This window comes from Monodon monoceros, unplaced genomic scaffold (genome assembly GCF_005190385.1).
Source record: "Monodon monoceros isolate NGI ecotype Baffin Bay Population unplaced genomic scaffold, NGI_Narwhal_1 Super_Scaffold_11, whole genome shotgun sequence".
NCBI classification, from domain to species: domain Eukaryota; kingdom Metazoa; phylum Chordata; class Mammalia; order Artiodactyla; family Monodontidae; genus Monodon; species Monodon monoceros.
In genome coordinates this window covers 142,447,069-142,474,455 of record NW_021703767.1, presented here as the reverse complement: position 1 = coordinate 142,474,455, position 27,387 = coordinate 142,447,069, and positions in this window count along the sequence as shown.

The following is a 27,387-nucleotide window of genomic DNA, read 5'->3' as shown; positions in this document are numbered from 1 at the left end:
GAGATAAGGGGTCAGAGAGAGTCACTGCCATCCCCTACTGCCTTCAGGCTTGTTGACTTCCTGTGATCTTTCTTTAGATGTTATCTTGTTGGCACAATTTGCTAACTAGATTACTGAAGGGGAGGCTAGGGAAGAGATCTGCTCATCTGTTTATTCTTTAATCCTCTTTTTTACTTCTTTTATCTATGGAAAGAACCAGCAGGTTTGGCAAGGTGTGATCAAAAGATTTGAAAGCTGCGCCAAAGCCTGTGCTTTGGTCACAAGGATTAGACTTGTTCAAACAGCCTCAGGCCAAGATAAGGCAGCTCCTGGAGCAAAAAGAGTGATCAACATGGGGGATTTACCTGTGATACAATATCATCAATACCTTCTAAGTTTGTGCTCCAGCCATGTACTTTCATATATCTTATCCCATTTGCCCAGATACCGGTCTTCTGAAGGATCCAAGCAGGGGGAAGTTTTCTATTGCCTTTGGTTCATCTGAAATGCTGGAATGCCTCTTGTTTTCTCAAGCTCTACACTGAAGGATGGTTTTCCAGATCAATAGCTCCCACTTCTGATTCCATGCCATTTGCTGTTACACACTTAGAAATTCTCCTCACCTGAATCTCTTAACATCTGGCATCATGCCCTTTACCTACCCATGTCCCTACTTGCCAACAATCTATAGATCATTCTCACGTTGTCAGTACACACATAAGAATCTTCCTCTTCATGGAAGTAACTGCACCTCATCCTTGTTCTTTACGTCCTCTACCACAGTGACCGTCCCCTACTATCCCCACGAGCAGCTCTTCCTAGGACCACATCCTCGTTACCACCCACCATGGTTCTTCCTGTGAGTTCTTAAATCTCACAGCCCTACAGTTTTGCCCACAACATCCCATCCTTCTTCCTCCATAATTACTGCATTTCTACCAGACGTAATCAGTAGTCACTGAATTCCAGCATTTTCTCTTGGTCTCTCAGCGCCTTCTGCCCTCACACCCTTCCCTTCTCTACCTGAAGTTGATGATCCGTTATCACCTGAACTTACGCTTGGAGTTTTCTTTTCAGGTCTGTTATTCTTCTCTTTCATCTGTTTCCCTAGTTCAGTGGGGGACCTACCATCTACCCAATAGCTCAAACCAGAAATCCGGAAGCCATTCTTGATCTTCAAGCAGTCCTTACATCTTGCAGAGCACAGCTTCAAACACATCTTGCATAGCATATCTTCAAACTATCTCTTGAGTCTATTCTCTCTATTTATGCTGCAGGGCTACTGCCCTTACAGGAATTTATTATTGCTACACATGACAAAGAAGCGGTCCTCCCTTGTTTCTCAGGGGCTCCCCTCAATCCATCCTCCATGTTATGCTAATGATGAACACATCATGCCTCTCTCCTTTCACCCTCCCTTCCACAAACACCAACTATGCAGAATTCTACAAAATCTTTTTTCTTTTGTGATTGGTTCCAAAAGGAATTGGAAATGGCTTAAAGAGAAATATACAACAGGACTGCAAAAACAGACAGAGAAAGAGAAAAGAAGGCATGGTAAGAAAAAGATTAAATCACAGGTAAAGAAACATGTCATAAAAACATGTACAATCGTTTGCTGGGACCCCAAATCTGCATACGCACTTCCTGTAAGCCAGGGCAAAGAAAGAAATCTAATCGGTTACAAGCTTCATCAGATATGTAAGATAAAAAACAAATTAGTTGCTAGTTGTGAGACCTGAGAGAATCATCTGTCACGGTAACCTGGCAGAGTGCTCAGGCTTCCAGGCCAAAAGTCCTACTTACCCTTCAATGGTCAGACCCAAGCTTTCCTTATTGTGGGGTCTTCCCTGATCCCACCTCCACTGCCACCCAACTAAAGTCAACCATTCACTCTTCCTCTCTGCCTCAGCATCTTGGACCTGCCCTCTGTTTGCACTAATGACCATACTGAGTGCCTACCTCCACCCTACACAGTGGTTTCATTAAGGGAACAGACTCTGCCAAGCTCATTTTTTTGGTTTTTTGGCTGCATCACATGGCATGCGTGTGGGATCTTAGTTCCCCCACCAGCCATGGAACCCATGTCCCCTGCATTGGAAGCGTGGAGTCTTAACCACTGGACCACCAGGGAAGCCCTCTTGCCCCACTTTTGTGCATCACAGCTGAACAAGATTTCTGTTGGTCCCTCCCCCTAAGACTGTAATAGCAGAAAAGGACCTAACTCTCATTGTCTTATTTCTGCCCAAGTTCTCAGCAAAAACGGAGGACCAGTAGAAGATACCATCTCACTGATGGCTCTGGCTTTCCTTCCTTCCTGTACACATTACACTTCCCCTCCCTTCTTTGCAGTAGGCAGGTCCATGTAACAAGTTCTAACTTGTGGGTTGATGGTAATCCAATTCTTCACCTACTCCTTCCCTGCTACAGGAGAGATGTAAGCATATGTTCCTATGGAGGTAACATCAAATCAAACCGTCCTGGAATGCTGAGTCACTGCATAGTAGGTGGATGCCCTGGGATTCACCAAGACATTCAGAAGATTTTTCAAGAGCAAGAAATAAACATTTGTTATAGCAAGCCATGGAGATTTTGTTGTGTTTGTTATTGCGGCATTGCCTGACCGATCCTGACTTATACAAAGAGTTTTAACTATCACCGTGGACTCAGCCACTTTAACTTACTTAGGGAGAAAAACTTAATTAATCAGAATTTCTTTCTGGCTGTATTATCTTGAAAGGATGCACATATAATTTCATTCAACATATATTTTGAACCAAAGGCAGATTCACTAAACTGCAGGTTTTTTGTTTGTTTGTTTATTACTATTTTCGAGGGAAGAAAAAACATGAACATGAAAATTTTGTCAAATTGAGGCTAAAACTATTTTCACCTCTTTGATTCCAATTTTCCCAATAAGAAATATCCTTCATATGCCATTACAAGTAATATATAATGATTCATAGATTGAGAGATCATAAGTAAGACACTGAAACCACGTGTTCAGTGTCTTTCTGGAAAGTGTGCATTTTCACATCTCATTCACTTGGAAAGATGTGTGATTCTGGGTAAAAGTAGCAATTTTTTCGCCCAGCGAAAACTCAGCATTTCTTAACACAAGAACCAATAGGAAAACAAACACCAAAAGCTGGCTGGAGGGCCTGAATGACAGTTTTTGACACAATGGGATGGTGTAGATGACAAGCCCTCACTTTCATGCAGTCAAGAATGGTTTGGTCACAGAGGCAGAGTTTAAGAGGATTGTTTTTGTCAGATGGAGCAGTCACATGGTAACCTGCACCTCGGGTAAAGAAATGTTCTGCATAAAAGGGCTGCTAACCGTTTAACGCATTTAATAAACTCTCAGCATGTGGCAGAGTCTACGCAAAATACGAAAAGTATTGAAATGAGCCGGATGACAGGATTTATATTTAATTGCCTCTCTCACTTCCTATGGCCTACTTCAAACAGAAGTGTACATGCTTTTTACATTGCCTGCCTGGCGTGGGTATTTGCCAGTGAGATTGCACTCAGTATAACCTTAAAAAAGACAGAAGGAACCCCTCTCCTGATAATTAAAATAGCTCCCTATTGTTGAGCTCAGGTCTCAAGCACTTATGGTTTTGATTACTTAAGCCCCTCACTCTAAGGTATGGCTCTCACAATCAGAGACACTTACACAGTTGTGTAATGGTTATGTCACGGACTTAGAATGGTCAATTCAAATTTTGTCTGAAATAACAGTTTTGAGGGGCTGGAATATCTCTACATTTTAGGCCCTCAGGCTTAAGGTATTTCCCTGAGTTCAGGTAAGTGTATGTAAACTCAAGAATCTGGAGTCAAGGTGCTTAACTGCCCATAATAATCGCTAAAATAGGAGCTGAGGTGTCACTGCAGCTGTTTTGCACTGGGAACTCTGGTCTGAAGAGCCCGGGGAAAGGCCTCTGCACGTGGCCCCCTGTGAGACAGCGAAACTAGACTAAGCACCAAGGAAAAAAAAATGAGACTGATGTTCATAGTGGGTAAATAACTTGCCCCAGATCATGCTGTTTTGAATGGTGGAGCTGGAGTTTGAACCCAGGTCAGACTGATTTTAAAACCTAGGTTTTTCTCCTGGGGAGTGAGAACAAGATGGCAGAGTAGAAGGACAGGCGCTCACCTCCTCTCACGACAACACCTAAATCACAACTAATTGCTGAACAACCATCGACAAAAAAGGCTGGAACCTACCAAAAAAGATATTCTACACCCAAAGACAAAGAAGAAGCCACAATGAGGTGGGAGGAGGGGTGCAATCACGATCCAATCAACTCCCAGTATTTTAAAGATTTCATGTCTCTCTAGATATTGATCTATAAACTTAGGACAATCACAATCAAAATCCTAGCTGGCTTTTTTTTTTTTTTTTTTTTGTAGTTCTTGAACATTTGATTACAAATTGATATATGGAAAAATAAACAAACAACCTCCCAAATAACCAAGACAATCTTAAAGAAGGAAAACAAAGCTAAGGAACTCACAACTTTTTATCAAAGTTTATTTTAAGTTGCATTAAATCTGTATTTTTTTTTGACATAACAGTATTAATTCTTCCAAACCAGAAACACGGGATATCATTCCATATTTTTGTATCATCTTCAATTTTCTTCATCAATGTTTTATAGTTTTCAGAGTATAAATCTTTCACCTCCTTGGTTAAGTTTATTCCCAGGTATTTTATACTTTTCGTTGTGATTTTTTTTTTTTTTTTTTTTTTGCAGTACGCAGGCCTCTCACCGTTGTGGCCTCTCCCGTTGCGGAGCACAGGCTCCGGAGACGCAGGCTCAGCGGCCATGGCTCACGGGCCCAGCTGCTCCGCGGCATGTGGGATCTTCCCGGACTGGGGCACGAACCCGTGTCCCCTGCATCGGCAGGCAGACTCTCAACCACTGTGCCACCGGGAAAGCCCTTGTTGTAATTTTAAATGGAGTAGTTTTCTTGCTTTGTCTTAATGATAGCTCATTATTAGTATATAGAAAAACAACAGATTTCTGTATATTAATCTTGTATCCTGCAACATTACTGAATTCATTTATTAGTTCTAATAGTTTTTTGCTGGATACTTTAGGGTTTTCTAAATAAGATACCATGTCATGTGCAAACAATGAGTTTTACTTCTTCCCTTCCTTTTGTTTCTTTTTCTTGTCTGATTGCTGCAGCTAGGACTTCCAATACTATGTTAAATAGACGTGGTGAGAGTGGGTATACTTGTCTTGCTCCTGCTTTTAGAGAAAAGCTTTTTGCTTTTCACCATTATGATGTTAGCTATGGGTTTGTGATAAATGGTCTTTATTATGTTGAGATGTATTCCCTCTATACCAACTTTGATGAGAGTTTTTATCATGAATCGATGTTGAATTTTGTCCAAAGATTTTTCTGCATCTATTGAGATGATCATGTGATGTTTATCCTCTGTTTTGTTAATGTGGCATATCACATTGATTGATTCATGGATACTGATCCATCCTTACATCCCTGGAATAAATTCCACTTAATCATGGTGTATGATCCTTTTTATATATTGTTGAATTCAGTTTGCTAACATTTTGTTGAGGATTTTTTTTTTTTTGTAGTGTCTTTTCAGGCATAGGAAACAAAAGCAAAAATTAAAAAACAGGACTTAGTTACATTTAAAAACTTTTGCACAGCAAAGGAAACCATCAACCAAACAAAAAGGCGGGCTTCCCTGGTGGCGCAGTGGTTGAGAATCTGCCTGCTAATGCAGGGGACACGGGTTTGAGCCCTGGTCTGGGAGGATCCCACATGCCGTGGAGCAACTAAGCCCGTGAGCCACAACTGCTGAGCCTGCGCGTCTGGAGCCTGTGCTCCGCAACAAGAGAGGCCGCGATGGTGAGAGGCCCGCGCACCACGATGAAGAGTGGCCCCCGCTTGCCACAACTAGAGAAAGCCCTCGCGCAGAAACGAAGACCCAACACAGCAAAAATAAATTAATTAATTAATTTTAAAAAACCCAAAAAACAAAAAGGCAACCTACTGAATGGGAGAAAATATTTGCAAATGATATGACTGATAAGGGGTTAATATCCAGAATATATAACCAGCTCATACAACTCAATATCAAAAGAACAAAGAACCCAATTAAAAATGGGCAGAAGACCCGAACAGACATTTTTCAAAAGAAGACATACAGATGGGCAACAGGCACATGAAAAGATGCTTAATATCACTAATCATCAGAGAAAAACAAATCAAAACCACAATGAGATAGCATCTTACACCCGTCAGAATGCCATCATCAAAAAGACCACAAATAACAAGTGTTGGTGAGGATGTAGAGAAAAGGGAACCCTTGTACACTGTTGGTGGGAATACAATTTGGTGCAGTCACTATGGAGAACAGTATGGAGTTTACTCAAATAACTAAAAACTGAACTACCATATGACCCAGCAATTCCACTCCTGGGTATATATCCAGAGAAAACAAAAACACTAATTCAAAAAGATACTTACACCCCAGTGTGTGTAGCAGCATTATTTACAATACAATAGCCAAGATATGGAAGCAACCTAATAGATGTCCATCAATAGATGAATGGATGAAGAAGATGTGGCATATGTGTATATATATATATATATATATATATATATACTCACACAATGGAATACTACTCAGCCACAGAATGAAATTTTGCCATTTGCAACATGGATGAACCTGGAGGGTATTATGCTTAGTGAATTGTCAAAGATAAATACTATATGTTATCACTTATATATGGAACCTGAAAAATAAAATGAATGAATATACCAAAAAGGAAACAGACTCACAGATACAGAGAACAAACTAGTGGTTACCAGTGGGGAGCAAGAAGGGGGGTGGGGAAAGTTAGGGATGGGGGTTGAGAGGTGTAAACTATTATGTATAAAAGAAATAAGCTACAAGGATATGCTGTACAGCCTAAGGGACACAGCCAATATTTTATAATAACTTTAAACAGAGTATAATCTATAAAAATATTAAATCAGAATATTGTACACCTGAAGCTAATATAACATTGTAAATCAACTAATATTCAATAAAAAAAGGAAAAAAGAATAGAATGGATAATTAAATTGTGTTTTAGTCAAGCATGTAATACTACATGGCAAGGAGAACCAATAAAGAGGTCTTATGAGTAATAAAATGAATTTCAGAAATGAAATTTGGAACACAATGAATCAGAAGAGGACATATCATGGCATTCTATTTCTAAAAAGTTCAGAAGCAAAACTGATCTATGGAATTAGAAGTCAGAACAGTGTTTACCTTTTTGGGAGTTAGTAACCAGGAGCGGGAAGGTGGCTTTTGGACTGTGCTTGGTTTCCTATTTCCTGATCTGTGTGGTGGTTGTCTGTGTTCACTTTGTGGAAATTCATTGCACTATATACTTATGAATTGTATGTTACACTTCAATGAACTTTTAATTTAAAAATCATCTTGGGGGCTTCCCTGGTGGCGCAGTGGTCGAGAGTCCGCCTGCCGATGCAGGGGACACCGGTTCGTGCCCCGGTCCGGGAAGATCCCACATGCCGCGGAGCGGCTGGGCCCGTGAGCCATGGCCCCTGAGCCTGCGCGTCTGGAGCCTGTGCTCCGCAACAAGAGAGGCCGCGTTAGTGACAGCCCCGTGCGCCGCGATGAAGAGTGGCCCCCGCTTGCCACAGCTAGAGGAAGCCCTCGCACAGAAACGAAGACCCAACACAGCAAAAAATAAATTAATTAATAAACTCCTACCCCCAACATCTTCTAAAAAAATTTAAAAATAAATAAATAAAAACACCTGGGTTCTAGTCCTAGCTCTGCCGCTTACTAACTCAACTTTAAATAAATAAATAAATAAAATATTTTGTGAAAATCACACTATTGACTGAAATAGATGTCATGATAGAAGTTTCTATACATACATTTCTTCAAACACAAATTTCTTCAGATACAAATGTATGTCTCAGTATTCTGCAAATAGTCATGTATCCTGGCTGTTTTTAGCAACTGCTGTCCCTGCACTACATAGTTCAAATATAGTTCCTCTTCCACCTGGGAATTTCCAGAGATCCCTTCCTTTTCCTTCAGTTCAATAATAAAACTTCACAGAATGCTGGGTAGAAGGTTATCCAGAGGGTTGTTGAGCAAATAATACTTATAACTATAAAGACACTCTCTTCCATTGCGTATTATATTGAAAGTGGAGGTCTATTAAGAAATTGGAGGAAAGAGGAGATTTGAATTAGTTTTCCCAATTCTGGCACTTTCTGCCCCACCATATTCACGTTCACTCTTCTGCTCCATTCATCTATTTGATACCTTTTCTTAGCCCCACAGGCCCCATTTAGTGGTATATTCCCATTGGTATTCTGTGATTATGAATAACAGAGGGGCTTCTGCCTTCCAAGATGATTTTTTTTTTTTTGCGGTACGCGGGCCTCTCACTGTTGTGGCCTCTCCTGTTGTGGAGCACAGGCTCACAAAATATTTTAATCATCAGATAATTTAAATCACTATACCTAGCTGGTGTGAATATACTCTACGAACACAACTACATTAAAAAAAATTTTGCAGAAAGAAGCTATGGGCAAATTCTTTTAGAAATATATTTTCTTTCTACAAATTAGCCACTTGCTTCTCAAAAGCAATCCAATATATTTTTTTAATCCAATATTGATAGATATTTTGACAGACTAATGAATAGACAGATCCATTTTCATGGCAGGGCAGAGACTAGTTTCAAGAGCAACGAGTTTAAAAGAGCAAGGCAAGGTGATAAAACTTTCAAGTAAGACAAACATGTCACAGAGGTTCTCATTATGCTATCTGACCATCAAGAAGAAATGGAGAAACCACACAAGCAACATCTCAAATAAGCACCCTGCCGACCAAATGGCCTTTAAACATTCCACTGCAGAATAAGTTACTTAATCCTCTTGAGTTTTGCTGGCCATCACGATGATTCCTAAATAGGTATGCTATCTCAGATATTGACTTCAAAGCAGTCATTTTGATTTTGCTTATATCTTAGGAAATTCCATATGAAAAAAACCTGGAGGATGGGGCAAAGAAGACTGGCCTTGATGTCCTTTGCCGCATGGAGAATCGTCCAGTCTTCTCTCTGAATATTTATGTCCTCAGTGAGGGGGATATACTCCAGCCAATAGGACAGCAGCTTCCTCAGAGCACAGAAGAGAAGGACGGCATAGCTCTGGTCTACGGAGTGGTAAACCAGTGAAAAAGAACTCACAGTTATTCCGTATCAGACATTTAATCCTCACAGCAACACTCTGAGGACATCATTATCATCCTACTGCAAGTCCCCTACGTACAAGCCTTCAAGTTGTAAATTTTCAAAGATGCAAACATGTGTTTGCCTGTCCAATCACATAAGTTAGTTCACGTGTCTGGCATACGCTGTCATACATACATTGTCACATGCGTGCATCCTCTACAAGCAGTTGTGCTTTTGGGTACTATACTGTATAGAGTACAGTAGCACAGTATCTTTGTTTCAAGCCCAGGATGTCTGGCAGCAAGCGTGAAAGCATCGGTGACGTAGCTGGTACTACTGTACTTTTCAAGGTACTGTACTGTAAGGTTAGAAATGTTTTATTTTTTGTGTTTGCTTTTTATTCGTGTGAAAAGTATTATAATCCCATTACAGTACAGTAGTACCATATAGCCGACTGTGTTAGTTGGGTACCTAGGCTGACTTTGTTGGACTTAACGAACATATTGGACTTACGAACGTGCTCTTGGAACGGAACGCGTTGGTATGTAGGGGACTTACTGTGTTCGACAATTGTAAGAAAAGACGCTTAAAAGCAAACACTTTGTGCGAATTTACATGGCTACTAAATGCCAGACCTTAGAGGAACACGGTCCCATTACTTACACTGTGCTCAGGCCATCATCCCGTCTCTGACTTAAATAGACTTCTAAACTCCCCAGCTGAACACAGACAGCTCAGTATCTTCCAAATGATATTTACAATGTTGCTACTTAATTCAAGTACCTGAAGCCATTCTTTGAAGGTAGACCTGCTATGGTGTGGTGGGGAGATGCCTGAATTCTGAGTCAGTTCATCAGGCCACTAGACCTGCCTCTAGTTGGATGGCTCTGAGGAGTTGCAAATCTCTCGAAATCTCAGTTTTTCCCATTTGCAAAATGAGATGATTGGATTCCACGCATGTTTTTAGATGTTGTTTAATGAGTTACATGGAGCTGACTCAGACATCACCATAGGGTAGTACTATGTGGTTGACTGAACGTGTAGTCTGAATTCTTCATTCTCCTGGAATAGAATCCTATATTTACACCCTTACAGTGGTCTCAGGGTCATTAGGGCATTCTTACCTGCATTTTGAGTCTGGGCTTGGACATGTGCATTGTTTTGGCCAATGAGATATTAGCAGACATGATGTTCTAAGAGGCCTGAAGTGTTCCCGGGGACAGAGTCTGCCCTCAGGCTTCATGATCTATCACAAGTATAGTTTCTCCCTGGTATTTCATGTCCCTTTAACTTCTGATCCACAGGAGACACATGGAAGGGCAGATCTGAGTGTGACTGACAGCCTGGAGCGCCCCCCAAGATGGCAGTCCGAAGGAGAGCTGCCCAGATAAGCCCAGCCTAGATCAGCAGAATCTCATGAGAACAAATGCTTGTGGGTGTAAGCTACTGAGATTGCGGGGTTTATGCAGCAAACTGTCTGAGAACAAGCATTTGGGAAGACATTGCTGGAGGGGCTCCAAAACCTCCTCTGTTGCGTCAGCTCTGTTTAAATACTGGGCAGCCTCATGACATTTATTTGAAGAACAGGTTCCCCATCTAACAGTTTAGAAAATATTGAAGTAGCTGATAACTTACATCCCTTTGAGAAATGAAATTTTATGATTCAAAGGCTAATTTTTAAAATAAATATAACAAAATAACTATTAGAAAATGCAGGCTGTGAGACCAGCTACTCTTAGCTCTATAAATGAGCCCATCAGGAAACGAACCCGCACCAGAATATTCCCACATAATCAGTATTGACTGCACTGCGGGGATACTACATTTCAGCATCTACCAAGAAATAGCCTTTTTTGTGTTTTAACGAACAAAAATTATGGCATAGAAGATAACAGCCTGAATATTGACGGTAATTGAAATAATGCGTTTCCTTTTTGGAAAGCTGGCATTATACTCCTAATTATTTCCTCACCTCAGTCAGGAGAGGGTGACTGGATTGCTGTTGTTGTTTTTCCCTTTGTACATCAGCAGCTGACACTAAGTGGTTTGGGGGTGTTCAGAACCAGGGCCACGTCCTGCCTGCATCTCCAACGGTGCAACAGTCCCTTCCGTGCAGATGGTCTTTCACGGTCAGATGTAAGGAACCAGGAGCTAGGCCCTACTGCTGCCCCATAACTATTTGTTGATGCCAGTCATCACTGGATCTCCCCTCACCTGTATCCTTACCTGGAAGTGAGGCACCTGAGCCAGAATACATACCCTTAACGTGCCTATCAGCTCCCACTCCCTTAAGTGTTTGTGACGATGACGTTAGAAACGACGTCAGAGAGAGTGATATCGGACTGACCAAAGACTGATATGAAAAGTCAGGGAAAGAAGAACCCCCCCCAAAAGTGGTGTTAGCCAAGTAGAGTGAGGGTCAAGGAGAAAAGTAATGCCTGACCCACCTGAAACTCACACTATAACATCTCCATGTTCTCCAGGGCCGGGACATTTCTGCAGGAAAGTTCTAGTAAACCGAGACCACTCTCTCAAAGTTGACCACCACCTGCCTTAACCCCAGGTAGACCTGCTTGCTCCCTGGGCACATCTGGCCATCATGCACACACAATGCATTATGTGCTCCATGACAGAGGTCAGGAACCGAGGGCCCACACACCTTGTTGTATTTGGGCTTGCATGGTGCTTAGAAATATGGATTTATTGCTAACATTCAAAAACCAGGAACTTTCCCTAAAAAATGCAGATTTCTGGTTTCTACGAAAAGCTGAACGATGTGACAACTGCTGGGTGTGTATTCCAATGCAGCGCCAACTGCCTTCGGTGGGGCCTCTGGTTCCTGGTTATCAACAGCTTTGCTGTTGTCTTCCACTCATTCTGGGCACCTGCCCGGTCTCCATTTGTGAGCTCTGAGAGAGACCCAAAGGAAGACAAGGCGTCTGTCCTGCAAGCTTCCGAAGATGATGCCCGGAACACAAAATCAGCGATTCATGAATTGTGCTGGCAATAAGCATCTTACATCTCCAAAGGAGCCTACATATATCGTGTAAGAAATATTCATAAATATCGGGTTCTCCAGTAAAAACCACTAAAATAAAGGTGCATTTCTCAAATCTAAAAAGATTTTGCTAAAGGGACTCATTCTGCTTTTGCCTACAATGCTATCATTATCGCACGGAGATCCCAGCTTCCCCCAAAGGCCACTGTAATGTAATACATATAATGGAAATTCTCTGAGATTGTGTCACTAGTGATCAGGAATAAGTTTCAGTTTCCTACTTTGCTCTGTTCTTGGCTTTGTCACTAGGAATTGTGGAAACTATGACTTCCGGCAAGGAGACGTTTTAGCTGTTTCAGACTCACCCGTAGGGCTTTCAAACACAGACTGCTGAGCCCTATCCCCAGAGCTTCTGATTCAGGAGGTCTGGAGTGGAAACTGGGAATTTGCATTCCTAATAAATTCCCGGGTGATGCTGAGGCTGCAGGCCCCAGAAGAATGCTTTGAGAAACAGTGTAACAGGATGACTGCCTATCTGGCTTCAGCTCCTCCTTTGTAAAACAAGGGTGGGGTTTAATCCCCTCTGAAGTTTGTTGTTTTTTTTTTCCATCAAAGAACAATGAAGAATTAGCCTAAAATCCATTTTATTTTCTTGCCTCATAAACTCAGTGCAATTGTGGTTTCTGTCCTTGTAGGCATTTGAAGAGTTTAACACTCATCTGAGGTTTGGATGGCACAAAGGCTCTTTACTGGGAAAATATATTGTTGTTTTCTTAGCATTTCTACAAAATATTCCTCTTGAGAAAAAGCGTCCTTATTCTCTCTTCCTCTGTGCTCCTTTAGAAAGTGGAGAAGGATGGGAAAGTTCCAGAGCTACACACATTTCAAAAGACTGAAAAATGTTATTTCTGATAATAATAATTTTCTTTATCTTTGGCCTCAATTTATGAGTCCAAAAATAAATCAAATCATATAATTAAAAAAAAAGGAGGCATTCACTGCCTCCTAATTAATGGACTTCATTGTGTTTTTAGCACAAGGATTCCACATTTTAAGAGATGGTTCTGAATGAGCTTTAGTGATTGATCGTTTACTATAATCTTTCCTGTGCTAACTAACTAAGGAGGTCACAGACCATTACTGGAATGTCAGTACAATTTGATCCTGTCAACTCAGTTTCACTCATTTTCTACCTTCAGAATCACCAGTCAGAGACTGATCAGTAATTTAGTAGGGGTTCACCTTCCTCAGAAATAATTTCCTAATAACCGTAAGTATAATCTAGCCTCTAGGCATCAAAATCCAAATGCCATTTCATTGATGTTAACACTGCTGTGGGATTTGCTCATTGAAGAGACCTTTTAATTTCCCCTTTCATTTCCCTTTGTGGGGAAAACAAAAAAAACATACATAGTATGTATGTGTGTGTATATATGTATGTATATTACATGCATGTACACATATATACCAAATCACTGAATAATTATACAAGTATGTATAAATATCTACGTGTACTCTTACTGGGATACAGCATACGTTCTGTGCACTAGTCTTAAGTAATAGCTTGATGATATTTCGTACGCGTAAATACTCGAGGACCCACCACCAGATCCAGAATACTTCCATAACCTCACGTCCAAGTCAATACCCAAGGTGATGTCCACCACGCCCCACACCTCCACCCAGGTAACCACTATTCTAGCTTCTCTTACTATCAGCCAGTTTTGCCTGTTCTTTAAATTCACACAAATGGCATCAGACAGTATGGATTCTTTTGTGCTGGTTTCTCTCACTCGGCCTAAGGTCTGTGAGATTGAGCCACGTCGTTGCGTGTATCAGACAACGTGGTTCCGTAACCACGTTGTATTGATGTATCACAATTTCTCTGTCCATTCTTATGCTGACGAGCACCGTGGTTGTTTCTAGTCTCAGGCTGCTTGGAGTGTCCCCATGCTCATCACCTGGGCACCTTTGAGGTTCTCTGTTTTCCCCCTGACAGGACTCTAGTAAAATGACTTGTTCGGAGGCCCTTCTGTAGTTTCCAGCTTCTATCAGCCTGCACGCGGCTCCGACATGACGTTTGTTTACACCTACACATAACCAAGGTTTGGAGGGAAGATTGGAAAGGAGAGTGGGGTTGACTGCGAGAAAACCACCGATATGCCCCCACTGAACCCCCCCCCCCCCCGAGCTACTCTAGCCGGGGCTCTCTGGAGCAGTTTCGTGATGTGACAATCTGAAAGTCACAAGGGACATCAAAACACTGAGCATCTTCAGGCAGGTAGAACGTTATATTGACAACAAAGACCCAGAGAAGTTCAGTGACTTTTTCAAAGTCACACAGCTAGGGAGGAACCTTCATAGTGATTTTAGAGCCTTGTAGAGTTGTGATTACAGGCCAAGTCCTTGTGTCATTCAGGTCACCCTGTACTAAGGTGCCTGGAAAGGGAGTGAGCGTGAGGGTGAGAGTTACCAGCTAGAGCGAGTTAAATATTAATTGGGTAATTCGGGCAGCTCATTTTTGCAGTGGCTGCTTATCACTATGGTGGACATAGTTGACGACTCCTTACTCCTGGTGACATTTTGGCAGGAAAGCATTAGCCAGGTCGTAATTACTGATGGAGAACACAGAGCCTTTTTGTGGGTAAAGCCATCAAAGGAATTGTCCTGGACATTGAAAGAAGCAGTCAACTCCCTTCCACGTCAGACTTCTCCCTTCCTATCCACGCTATAGAGCAAATACAGTGAATCAGAGAGCAGTCTTTGCAGGGGGAAAGGGCTGCTAAACTAGCTGGTGTTGAAAAGGGCCCAAGACTCATGTGTTTACATAATCAGCCCATTATAGCACCCCCCCCCCCCCCCCCCCAATTAAAGCCAATCCTTCTTTCCAGGAACCCCAGCTGCCTATTACCCTTATATGAGTTATCGTCCCCTCCTGAGACAGGCTGGGACCTGGGACCTGGGACCCTTTGCTGCAGGGCTTACACCTGGACAAACTTCTGCTCCAGCAACAAAATACAGAGAAACTATAAGGGACTAGAAATAACTGTATGCATGTCCAGTTGGGCAAATTATGGACAACAAGATACAAAAAGACCCAAAGAGCCCAACCGCCACTTCTGAAGGGCTGGGAGCAAAAGCAGGGTGTTGGGAGCAAAAGCAGGGCACTGCGCACGCCCCCTGCACACAACACCGCCTAAGGGGTGGGCAGACACCTAAGCCACACCTCTGGCCCCACCCCCTGGCCACACCCCTCCCCTCACCCCATATAAGGAAGCAGCTCCCCCCCCACTTCAGGGAGTGAGTGAGCAAAGGAACCTGTTACTTGTTTTCACTCCCTCCTGTGCATCAGGGGTCCCAATAAAACCTTGCCTGAATCTCTTGTCTGGCCTCTGATCAGTTTCTACTAATTGGGGAAGACCAAGAAATCTGGTCGGTACCACTCCTGCTGGGTCCTTAAGACTCATATTCATCTTGATAAACAAATTCACAGTGGGTGAGGGAGCAGGTACAGAGTGTGATTTACTTCTCCCACCTGCCATGGTGCAGCTGTGGGTGCTGAGTAGGAATGAGGAAGGGCTGTTGCTTGGTCCTGCTGGGAATAAGAATTCAGTACTTATTGAGTTAATCCCTCTTGTCTTCCTGTTGATAGATTCTCATGCCAGTTTCCACAATAGAGCCTAGAAATAAACCAAGTCAGAAAGAAAATAGAAGGACAAGCAGAAATGAACTCAGCTCACTGCAGTTCTTTAATGAAGTTACAAATCCTTCCTCTCAATTTTCACAGAATAAATTCAGCTCATGTTTACTGGACACCTATTAGGTTCCATGGATACAAAGATAAGCCACGGGTCTCTGTCATCAGGAAAGTTTCTATTCAGAAGGATAATTGGGACAAATGCGGCTTTACTTTCTTTATTCATTCATTTAATAATAGATGTTGAGTTTCTACACTCTTCCAAACCCTGTGCTAGGTTCTCGGCTGCATATATAAATAGTCTTGGCCTCGTGGTCTAGAACAGCAATAACATAAGGCAGAATAATAGAACAACCGCAGTTGCACAAACTTATTCTACAAATATTAGCCCTACTCTGTATCGGATACACGGGATACAATGACAAACAAAACACCCGAGAATGAAGCTTCTTATGTTTTCCTGGGGGAGAAAACAAATAAACAAGAATATTGTAGATTTAGGTAAGTGTTATAAAATAAAGCACTAATAATATTACCGGCAATGAACACGTAATAATCATCAAAAACAACATCAGTAACAAAACTGCTGCATGACCAGCTGTGTGCCTTTAACATCTGTTTTTAAAATTTAGTCTTCAAAATAAACACTATGAGCTAGTCATTATACTCAATTTTCAGAGGACAAAAATGACATTCAGAGAGGTGAAGAGCTTTCCCAAGGTCACACAGCACTGCAGCAGCAGAGCCAGAGATTTGAACACCGGTCCCTCTGCCTCCAAAGTCAGAACTCTTAACCTCAACACTGTAAAAGTGCTTTGACAATTCAGTGGAGAAAATGAGGGGTCAGGATGAGGGGAAGGAAAAATAACACCTGGTTGGAGATAGATTTGGAAGATCCTAGAGGAGAAGCACTTGGAGACAAGCCTTGATGGATGCCTATGAGACAGGCAGTTTGGACGAAGCTCACTTAGCAGAACAAAGTGTTTCCATTCTTACTGATTAGCAACACTTAATAAGGAACTGAATGATTAATTTATAGGTTTTATTGTTTAGTCTTCATTAAACTTGAACTTCTTCATATACATCCTCATCCACTGTCCTACTTTCAGGTACAAATGCAAAAAAGGGAAATGTGAGACAGACACTGATTGAAGCTCTCTGTCTGGGTCAGAAACAGGCAGTGGGGAGAGCCTTGTTCCATGAAGTCAACGAGGGACCCAGACTTCTTCCATCTCATCCAAGTCCTGAGGCATTTAAAAGCCATATTCATAATTGACTGGTTCCCCAAACAAGCCCAAGTGAATAAACTGGCCAATTAAAACAAAAATTCTTGCTCAGGTAAGACAAATTCCAGAGACATTCGACACCTAAGAAGGACTTACGAAGTGAGCTTGCCAATCCCATAAGTTTGTTTTCGAAGTCTGTGAGTCTGTTTCTGTTTAGTAAATAAGTTTATTTGTATCATCTTTTTAGATTCCACCTATAAGTGATGCCCTATGATATTTGTCTTTCTCTGTCTGACTTGCTTCACTTGGTATGATAATCTCTGGGTCCATCCATGTTGCTGCAAATGGCATTATTTTGTTCTTTTTTATGGCTGAGTAGTGTTCCATTGTATACATGTACCACATCTTCTTTATCCATTCGTCTGTCAATGGACATTCGGGATTAACATATACACACTACTGTATATAAAATAGGTAACCCATAAGGACCTAGTGTATAGCACAGGGAACTCTACTCAATACTCTGTAAGTACCTATATGGAAAAAGAATCTGAAAAAGAATGGATAGATGTATTTGTATAACTGAATCACTTTGCTGGACACCTGAAACTAACACAACACTGTAAATCAACTCTACTCCAATAAAAAATAAAAATTAAAAAAGAAAAGTGAGCTTGCTGACTCCAGGTTGTTCCCGTCTGTAAAAAAGGCACATGTACTAGTGGCCAGAGGAGGAACCATGAGGCACGGAGGGGTAGGCAGCTCCCACTTACCTAACCCTCTGATGGGCTGTACCCCTGTAATGCAACCCAGGGCCTGCGTTGTACTGAGACCTTCTCTACGGAAACCAGATACTGTTATTCAGGCTTTGCACCCTTGACTGCTCTGTGCCAGCGGCCATGGCTTGCCCAGGGGATCAGAGTTACCCATCACAGATGACAGAAATGAGCTCCCTGGGAAATCACAGCGAAAAGGGAAATGCTATCGGCCACGTGTTACCTCACAGAGTGGAGAGAAAACAAGAGACGGGCTGAAGCAAGGCAGGAAATAAAGCACTACAGGGCTGCCTCAAGATGGGGCTGCGGCTGCCTTGGAAGTAACCAATTATTCATCCTCATGTACCTTTACTCAACATGATAAATACTAGAACAATAGCACTAGTTTCTTTTTTTTTCTTACATGGATCATCACAGCATGTTTATTTATTTATTTATTTATTTATTTATTTTAACACCTTTATTGGAGTATAACTGCGTTACAATGGTTTGTTAGTTTCTGCTTTATAACAAAGTGAATCAGCTATACGTATACATATATCCCCATATCCCCTCCCTCTCGCGTCTCCCTCCCTCCCACACTCCCTATCCCACCCCTCTAGGTGGTCACAAAGCACTGAGCTGATCTCCCTGCGCTATGCGGCTGCTTCCCACTAGCTATCTATTTTACATTTGGTAGTGTATATATGTCCATGCCACTCTCTCACTTTGTCACAGCTTACCCTTCCCCCTCCCCGTGTCCTCAAGTCCATTCTCTAGAAGACATAGCACTAGTTTCTTAATGACCGGGCAGATACACAAGAAACAGCCCCTTGCCCACGGCCTGTGGGTGCTCTACAGTATGCACTGCAGGAGCATTAACCTTGGGTTTGTGAACGAGGCTTTCCTCTCTCCTAAACCTATGTCTCAAATGCTGACTCCACTTCTGAGACCTGACCTGGCCCCCTAGGAAAATGTGGCCCAATCAATGTGCCACGTGTACCAATCACATCAGCCACTCCACTTACTGTGAAAAGTAGTCAGCACTGGATAGAGAATCTTTCTCCCTCTCTCCAGAGTGGCGAAGGACCACAAGCAACCTCAGAACTGTAGCATTCACAATCTTCCCAGTTCAGGGAACAGCCATCAGCATTGTTAAAATGCCACTGTACGGCATCAGCGTTACCCCCTTGAAGGCAAAGGACACGTCAGGAGAAAGACCAGTTAACATTTGAAGCTCATCTCAAGGGAATACATTTGCACCCAGTTTATATAAGTCACAGAAACCTCTTCTTCCACAGTGTGGTCTCAGAGACTGAGGGTAGTGTGAGGGGAGAGCGGACATCTGATGTCTATCTTTTCCAAAACCATGTTATCTTGTATGACACACACATATAATGTGCCTTCAGTAATCTCTGAACATCTTGTTAGAACCAAGATCAGTAATTCTTTTTAACGATCCCAATATGCCTCTTTCACATCCCAGGAGACCACTGTGAGTTCCGATTAGGCACTCTAAAAGGCTAGAAGCAAAAAGAACATGGGGAATTAGCAAGGATAACCTTTAAAGCTATTTAGATAGATGCACAGGAAAAAAAACAAGAAAGAAACAGTCTCAATGCTGAAGCCTGGATAATTCTAAGGTAACATCAAATCCCTAGCAGTTAACTGGAGAAAGAGATCTAGTTTTTCCATTTGCCTACCCAGTTTGCTTAATTCTTTTACATTAAGTTTCTATAACTTGAATGTTTATTAATAGTTTTCAGTGAATAATGGGACTAGTGGTGAGAAGTGGGGTTTATACTTGGGATGTTCAAATATGGTGACCTCAGTCTTCTTCCCCTGCATCCTTGAAACACCACACATGCAGCCCTAGGAAGCCAGTCCTCAGAATCCACATTACAGCACCACCACGGCTTGGTGGTGCATGATACGAGAATTCATGTCCTGATAACCTCTATGCATCAAAATTATACACGTCCCTCACGGCAAACATAGGGAAGATGAATAACTCTTACTCTACTTAAAATGCTCAAAACCCCAAAAGAAAACTATAAAAAAAAATGGAGAATGTCATCAGAACTATTTATCAGAGTGTCCTCCAAAGCACCAGCCAGAATAAAAGTGCTGTCCTAGAAGGTAAAAGTGAGAAGAATACAGAACAGATGAAGAAGTTGAGGGAGGCATCCCCCTTCTCTGTTCCTTTTATTAGGCTGCTCACCTCAGTACTGTTGATGAACTCCTCTTGCGAGCCTCTAAAGAAGAGAGTAGGTATGATATCATCTTATGATGTTGTTTATATGCAGAGTCTAAAAAAAAAAAAAGATACACGTGAACTTATTTACAAAACAGAAACAGACTCACAGACTTAGAGAACACACTTATGGTCACCAGGGGGGAAGGATGGGGGGAGGGATAGATTGAGAGTTTGGGATTGACATGCACACACTGCTATACTTAAAATAGATAACCAGCGAGGACCTACTGTATAGCACAGGGAACTCTGCTCAATATTCTGTAATAACCTAAACGGGAAAAGAGTTTGAAAAAGAATAGAGACATGTATATGTATAACTGAATCACTTTGCTGAAACTTACCTGAAACTAACACAACACTGTTAATCAACTATGCTCCGATATAAAATAAAAATTTTAAAAAAGAATAGAGTTAGGTGTCCAATATCTGTTGATTAATTGTCGAGCTTCCTATATTACAGGAATATATATAATAATATAGTTACACATAATATATTATAATAATATATTATATATAATATATTATTATATTAATAATATATTCCTATAATGTTCACTTTTCAAATATTTTACTATTCAGGAGCTCTGCACATTTCTTTGGAGAGTGACCATAATCAGGTCTAAATGACATGAACCCAAACCTTGGAGGAGGCATTTTGTCTGGTGTTCTTACTGCTACCAGGTATTCACAGATTAGCAGTCATAATTATTACCTATTACTGTCACTTTTTACAACAGCAATCCACTGAGAGCCATAATTTTACACCGAGTGGCATTTCTTAGCATCTTTCCAATCACTAAAGTGTTGACCTAAGGGATAAAATGAGAAACTGGATCTCTTATCTCAGGAAAGGTGTTTTGGCAATTCACACTCCCATTGAGAAAAAGAAATCTCACGTAAATATTTTCCAGGACTCTGTATCTACTTTGGTGGTTTGTACATAGAAAACAACAAAAACAATACCATTGTTACTCTGGGAATCCAGTTAGGAGTTCACTAGAGAATTGTTCTTGATTCTGTGCATGGGTTGGTGAAAGCTACTCAGGGAGCTCATCAGACATTCTAATCATTTTGTGAATTCAATCCGAATACTTGCTCCTTAAGCGTCTATGCCATTCTAAGCAGCAGGGGTTAATAAAGATGAGCTCAACATAATTCCTGTCCTCAAGATACTTACACTTTAGAAAGAGTATAAAGGAAGTTACTGGATCATTGGCAGATACTAATTTCATATGTGATACCGGTATGTTTGAGCCTTAGGATTTTAGCATGGAATAGTAGGATACTTTGATACCCTTTTGATTAGTAAAGGGTTTGCATTCCAGGATGTGATATCGATTGCACTGAGCTCCAAACCCAAAATGTGGATGACCGTGACTGTCAAAGCTAGTTGAGAAATCTTACAGATGGTAGGGATGTAGGAAAGTATCGAGGTAAAATCCGCTAGTCCCCTTAGGAAAAGCTTTCCCATGAAAGAATGAGAAATTTTCTTTAGAACCCTTGTTCTAAACTGGACGTAAATTGCCAAAATGTTCTTATCTCAAAAGATATTGTAAAAATAAAACCCCCTCTAATGAGGTCAGTCTTTTGCTGAAATGATGGTGTCTTAAATAATTAAGAAGAACCTGTATGATAGAATATATAATTTATAGTAATCTTCAGTTAACTTGGCATTAATGAAGCCCTATTCATAAGTACATATACTGTGGGCATGCAAACTACTGTTTTAGATACTTAAATCCAGTTTGAAATGAAAACGTTCCTTCAAGAATCTCAGTCATGCTGTTTGTTCATTTAGAAAATTAAATCCTTTCCTCACAGATAATGCAAAAGTAAATGTTAGTCCACTCTATGTTGGAATTATGAAAAGATTCATAGAATCCAACTCAATGACACTTCAGTATACATTTAAATGATTTACTAATTTTCAGGAAAAGATTTCAAATAAACTTAGCGATACCATGCAATTGAAACAAAAATATCATCGCACTTCCATTCCCCAAAATGCTCAATTACTTCCATAAAACAGCACTCAACTCCTTGGATATTTCAGTCAAGAATTTTTAGCATCTGACCACACTCTACCTTTCCACTATTCATCTTTTATACCAAAATTTCAGTCAAACCAGTCTAAATATTCTCTGTAGACATACTATGGACTTTCCCACAATTCGATGGAAAATTCCAGATACACTGTTTTACTCATATCTCTCTACCCTAACATCTAGCATAGTACTTAGTGTATGGGAAGTGGTCTGAGAACTGACCCCAAATTCTCTATACACCTGCTCTGATATGAAGTCCAACCAAGATTCCATTTCTCTCATTCCCTCTGCAAAGACCATTGATGATAGAACCGAAGGTACCTCTTTCTGAAGGTTTCTACATGCTCTGTTTGCTGTGCTCACTTGGCATTTTACTTGCACTGCTAGGACAAAAACACTCCGGGTTGCTCTGCAATGACTTGTAAACACTCTTTGATTCCCCTGTTGAAATAAAAGTGCTGTGAGTTCAGAGAGAGTGTCATTCCTCTTTGCATCCCACACCTAGCAGAGCACACAACTGATGGGTGGATTTTCATTTGCTCAAGAGCGCTGTTTCTGGATGCAATGTTCCCTCAGATGTGAAAAACAGATTTATTGGCCAATATCTGGTCTTTTTAGGTTGAGGCTCCATTCCTTCCCATAGTTTTGAATATTACAATGTGAAGATGGCAGTCGTAGCCTAAGTTATTACATTCTTTTATTTCTGTCCCTGGTGTTAGGATGTTAGAGCATAGCATAGTAATTTATATCAATGTTCATGAAAATTTTTGCAAAGATACCCCTTGCCATACTAGGTAGGGGAAAGCTGGGTACTTTAGTTATCTGTCTGCTGTCTGATAAATTAGCCTCCTGAAGCAGCTCTGAATAGTGGGAAGAGAACAGAAGAGAGGCTAGCCCCCTTAAATCTCTGCAGGGTAAGGACAAAAATGTCAGGCACAGATTCATAGTGGACCTACCAGTTTTCCTCCTCTGGGCTATTGTGACAATTCAAGCACTTGGTTTCAGGACCATCCTGTTGTTCAGCATGTCTAGCCTTGAAACACAAACTAACTTTCTGAAGTTTTGCCCATGAGCACTAAGCATCTGTTCCTTCATTCTAAACAGAGTCCTAGGCCAGAGAAAACAAAATATAATGCTTTTGACTAAAAAAAGAAGAAATCATACATTCATGTTACTTCTATACTTCTGTCACAATAGTGATGGCTCAGAAACCAGTTATAAAAAACAGAGAGAGAGATTTATTTGGACCCAAGTGTACAAATATTTCAGAGGCTAGAGTCAAAGAACTTGAGATTTAAAAAGAGCACTGACAAACTTGTCACTTGCAAATCTGCTCAAGGCAGACGTCACTAATCAATCATGACATTTGATTTCTTCTCCACCACACTCTAGGCAGACCTTGATAACGGATTTTATTATTCCTCCTGAAGTTCATCCAAGAACCACCGCAGAACAAACATGCCACTAGTAGGACACTACACTGGCATTCACTGCACATTCAGTTCCGCTCGACACACCTAGAGGTTTTCCGCTGTTCGTTGGGGAATTTCGAGCTGACCAAAACATGGTTTCTCCCTTCAGCGGCATCACAGTCCAGAAGAGAGTACAGATTCAAAAATAATTCCTTGCAATACCATGGAAGAAACCATTAATTTTACTACTGGAAGCATTAAAGGGGGGTGCTTGGTTAAGTCTATGGTGGGGATGTTTATAGAGTATATATCATATGAATGAGCAGAGAAGAGAATGAATCCAAGAAAAAAGAAGTAGAATGATCAAAGCACCAATGTGCAGCATGGGGGGTGTGTGTGTGTCTGTGTGTGTCTGTGTGTGTCTGTGTGTGTCTGTGTGTGTGTGTGTACGTGGGAGTCATAATAATGTTGCTAGAAGGAAAAATCTGAGATAGGGTTGGAGAAAATCCAGAATTAGTTTAGGATGGCTTGCTAGGAAATTTAACTTTATTCTCCACATTTCCCCAAAAAAACTGTGAAATTCCATTGAAGGACTGTAAGGATAGATACATAAATTGTAAGGGCTGGGAGATACATAGATACATATTTGGAAGTTACACACATATTTAAGAGGCAAGAGGGGAGTAGCTAAGATAGAGGGGTAGGATGACCCTGAGCTCACTTCTCCCAAAGGCACAACAAAATTACAACCATTTACAGAGCACCTATTGGTGGGGATGACCTGAAGAGTGGCAGAAAAGATCTTCCACAACTAACGATATAAAGAAGGAACCACAATGAGGTGAGTAAGAGGGGCAGAGATACATTATAGTCAGGACCCACCTCCCCAAGTGGGCGACCCACAAACAGGAGGATATTCACAACTGCAGAGGTTCTGCCCAAGGAGCGAGGGGTCCGGGTCTCATATCAGGCTTCCCAGCCTGGGGGTCCTGCCCCAGGAAGACAAGCCCCCAGAATGCCTGGCTTTGTAGGTCAGTGGGGCTTGTGTATGGGAGAGCCAGAGGGCTGGAGGAAACAGAGACTCAGGCACATGCAAAATGGCACATGGTCTGGGTGCCAGCACAGAGGCAGTCATTTGAAAGGACCCTGGGTCAGACCCACTAGCTGATCTTGGAGAGTGTCCCAGAGAGGCAAGGGGGCAAATGAGACCCGCCCCCACCGGCAGCCTAGATGCCCAAACAGGGAGCCGATTCTAGCAAAAGGACACTGGTGTTGGCAGGTGCCATTCTGGAGTCCTCCCTCTATCTCACTAGTGCTGGGGGTTTACCGGCCCACCAGCCAGCTAGCACCCGCCCCGGAATCCCCCAGGTCCCGCAGCCAGCAGAGCTAGGACGTGGCTCTGTCCACCAGTGCGTGGCAGCCTCTGTACAAGGCATGGCCTGGCAGCCACCTAGGCCAAGGACCAGCCCTGCCTTATGAGAATGCAACAGACCCGGTCAGCCTGCCACGGCAGAAGGGCCCACTCAGCTCACATAGGGGGCACCCCTGGAACGTACACCCCTAGTGACCAGAGGGCAGTGTGCTGCCAGGCCCCATAGGATGTCTTGTACATAAGGCCACGATTCCAAGATCAGGAAAGATAACTGACCTACCTAAAACATTAAAAATACAGAGAGCATTAGGCAAAATGTTCTCCATGGGACAAAATCCTCCGCAGTTAAGAACCATTGATTTAAAGATTCTTCACAAGACAGAACATGAATTCAGAAGACAGTAGAAAACTTTGATGGATCATCAAGTACATATTAAAAGATGGAGAAAGCTATGTTACGTTAATAACTGAACACAGCAGCCTGAAGAGTCATTAGGTAGCCAGGCTCATCAGAGGCCCTGCTACAGAATCAGTCCTGAGAGCATCGCAGTGACCACTATCAGATACTGGATGCCCACTTGACACAGTGCCGCCCCCTGCTGGAAGGGGACATGGCATTCGGCTGCTGGCAGGGCTGTACCCGGAAAAGAATCCTGATGGACAAACAGAAAGGATTCTCCTCTACCACCCTTGTTTATCACCAGCTCTGGATCCAAAGTCTGGTAGAAGTTCATCTGAGTGTCAAACTTACTTCACATGTCTGAACCCTTCCTAAAAGATTGTGCCTGAGGGCTCTAATTTGATATTTCTGTAGCAGAAATTGGGCTCTGGAATCTTTCAGTTATAGGAATAAGTATGAGATGCAAGGCAGTCAAATATATTTAAAAAAAGAAAAGAGAGAGAAGGAAAGAAAGAAAGAGAGAGAAAGAAAGAAAGAAGGAAGGAAGGAAAGAGAGAGAAGGAGAGAAAGAAAGAGAGGAAAGAAAGAAAGAAAGGAAGGAAGGAAGAAAGAAGGAAAGAAGGGAGGAAAAAGAAAAGAAAAAGGCAAATATTCACAACTGATTTTTACCAGAAACAATAGACAGTAATTAATCCTTTGAAGAATGAAAGGAGAAAGTAAATCGGTTTTACACAAAGCAGCACCGAGACCTTCTAATTCCCACTCAGATAAATATTGGAGCAAGCTGAGAAATCTAGAAAAGCTACTGCATCATGTTAGTGGGATACGGCCTGGTTTGTTTCTGGTACCCACAGAGCTTGCTAGAGATGGGGGAGAGGTCCCCACTTACATGTAGAGCGGGCTCACAGGGATGCTCTTTGTGTGCGAGGACGGAGCGAGTGATGGCGGTTATGACTCTTAGAGGACAGCATCAGGTCCTCCAGCCTCCCCCTGAAGCCCTCATTCCTGCCATCCAAGCCAGCTTCCTCCTCTCACTCTATCTCCTCCTTTCGCTGCCAGGCAATCTCAATTATCCAAGTGCGGTTAAAACAGTGACTACATTTCAGGAATGCATAATGAATAGCCAAACAGCCTTCAAAGGAATGCAGATTCTTCTCTCCTCTACACGGTCCAGGAAGACGTTTACAGCCCAATTTCCTATCTTCTTCAAGACCTGGGGAACTGAAACCCTCGTCCACTGTGATCCACTAGACAATGGCTTGTCCAAAAGGAATACATCAAAGGATGCATTTTCTATTTGTGCCCAAGTTCTAAAACAATGAGTCAGCTTCATAATCAGCACTTTCATGTAAGTTACACCTTGAATTATGCAGAAGAAAAGACTGACCTTGCAGAAGTCCTTTACTTTCAGCTGAGTTTCTCTGCTTACCTCTTTCCAGTTTCTGCTGTACAGACTGTCCCTACCTGTGGCTAGTGATTCAAACACAAACCTAAACTGTGAAATTGGTTATAAAGAGTAGTTAGTGCTTCCTTTCTTCTGCTTATAGATACAGACAGTTCTTTCTCTGGATAGAAATTTTCCTTTCTGTGGTAACCAAAATGTCTGTTTGACTTATTTTTTTTATTTTTTATTTTTAAGAAGATGTTGGGGGTAGGAGTTTATTAATTAATTTATTTTTGGCTGTGTTGGGTCTTCGTTTCTGTGCGAGGGCTTTCTCTAGTTGTGGCAGGCGGGGGCCACTCTTCATCGCGGTGCGCAGGCCTCTCACTGTCACGGCCTCTTGTTGCGGAGCACAGGCTCCAGACGCACAGGCTCAGTAGTTGTGGCTCACGGGCCTAGTTGCTCCGTGGCATGTGGGATCTTCCCAGACCAGGGCTCGAACCTGTGTCCCCTGCCTTAGCAGGCAGATTCTCAACCACTGTGCCACCAGGGAAGCCCCTGTTTGACTTATTTTGTTGAGTAAGACCCCTAAAAGTTGAGGTTGACCTTCAGTC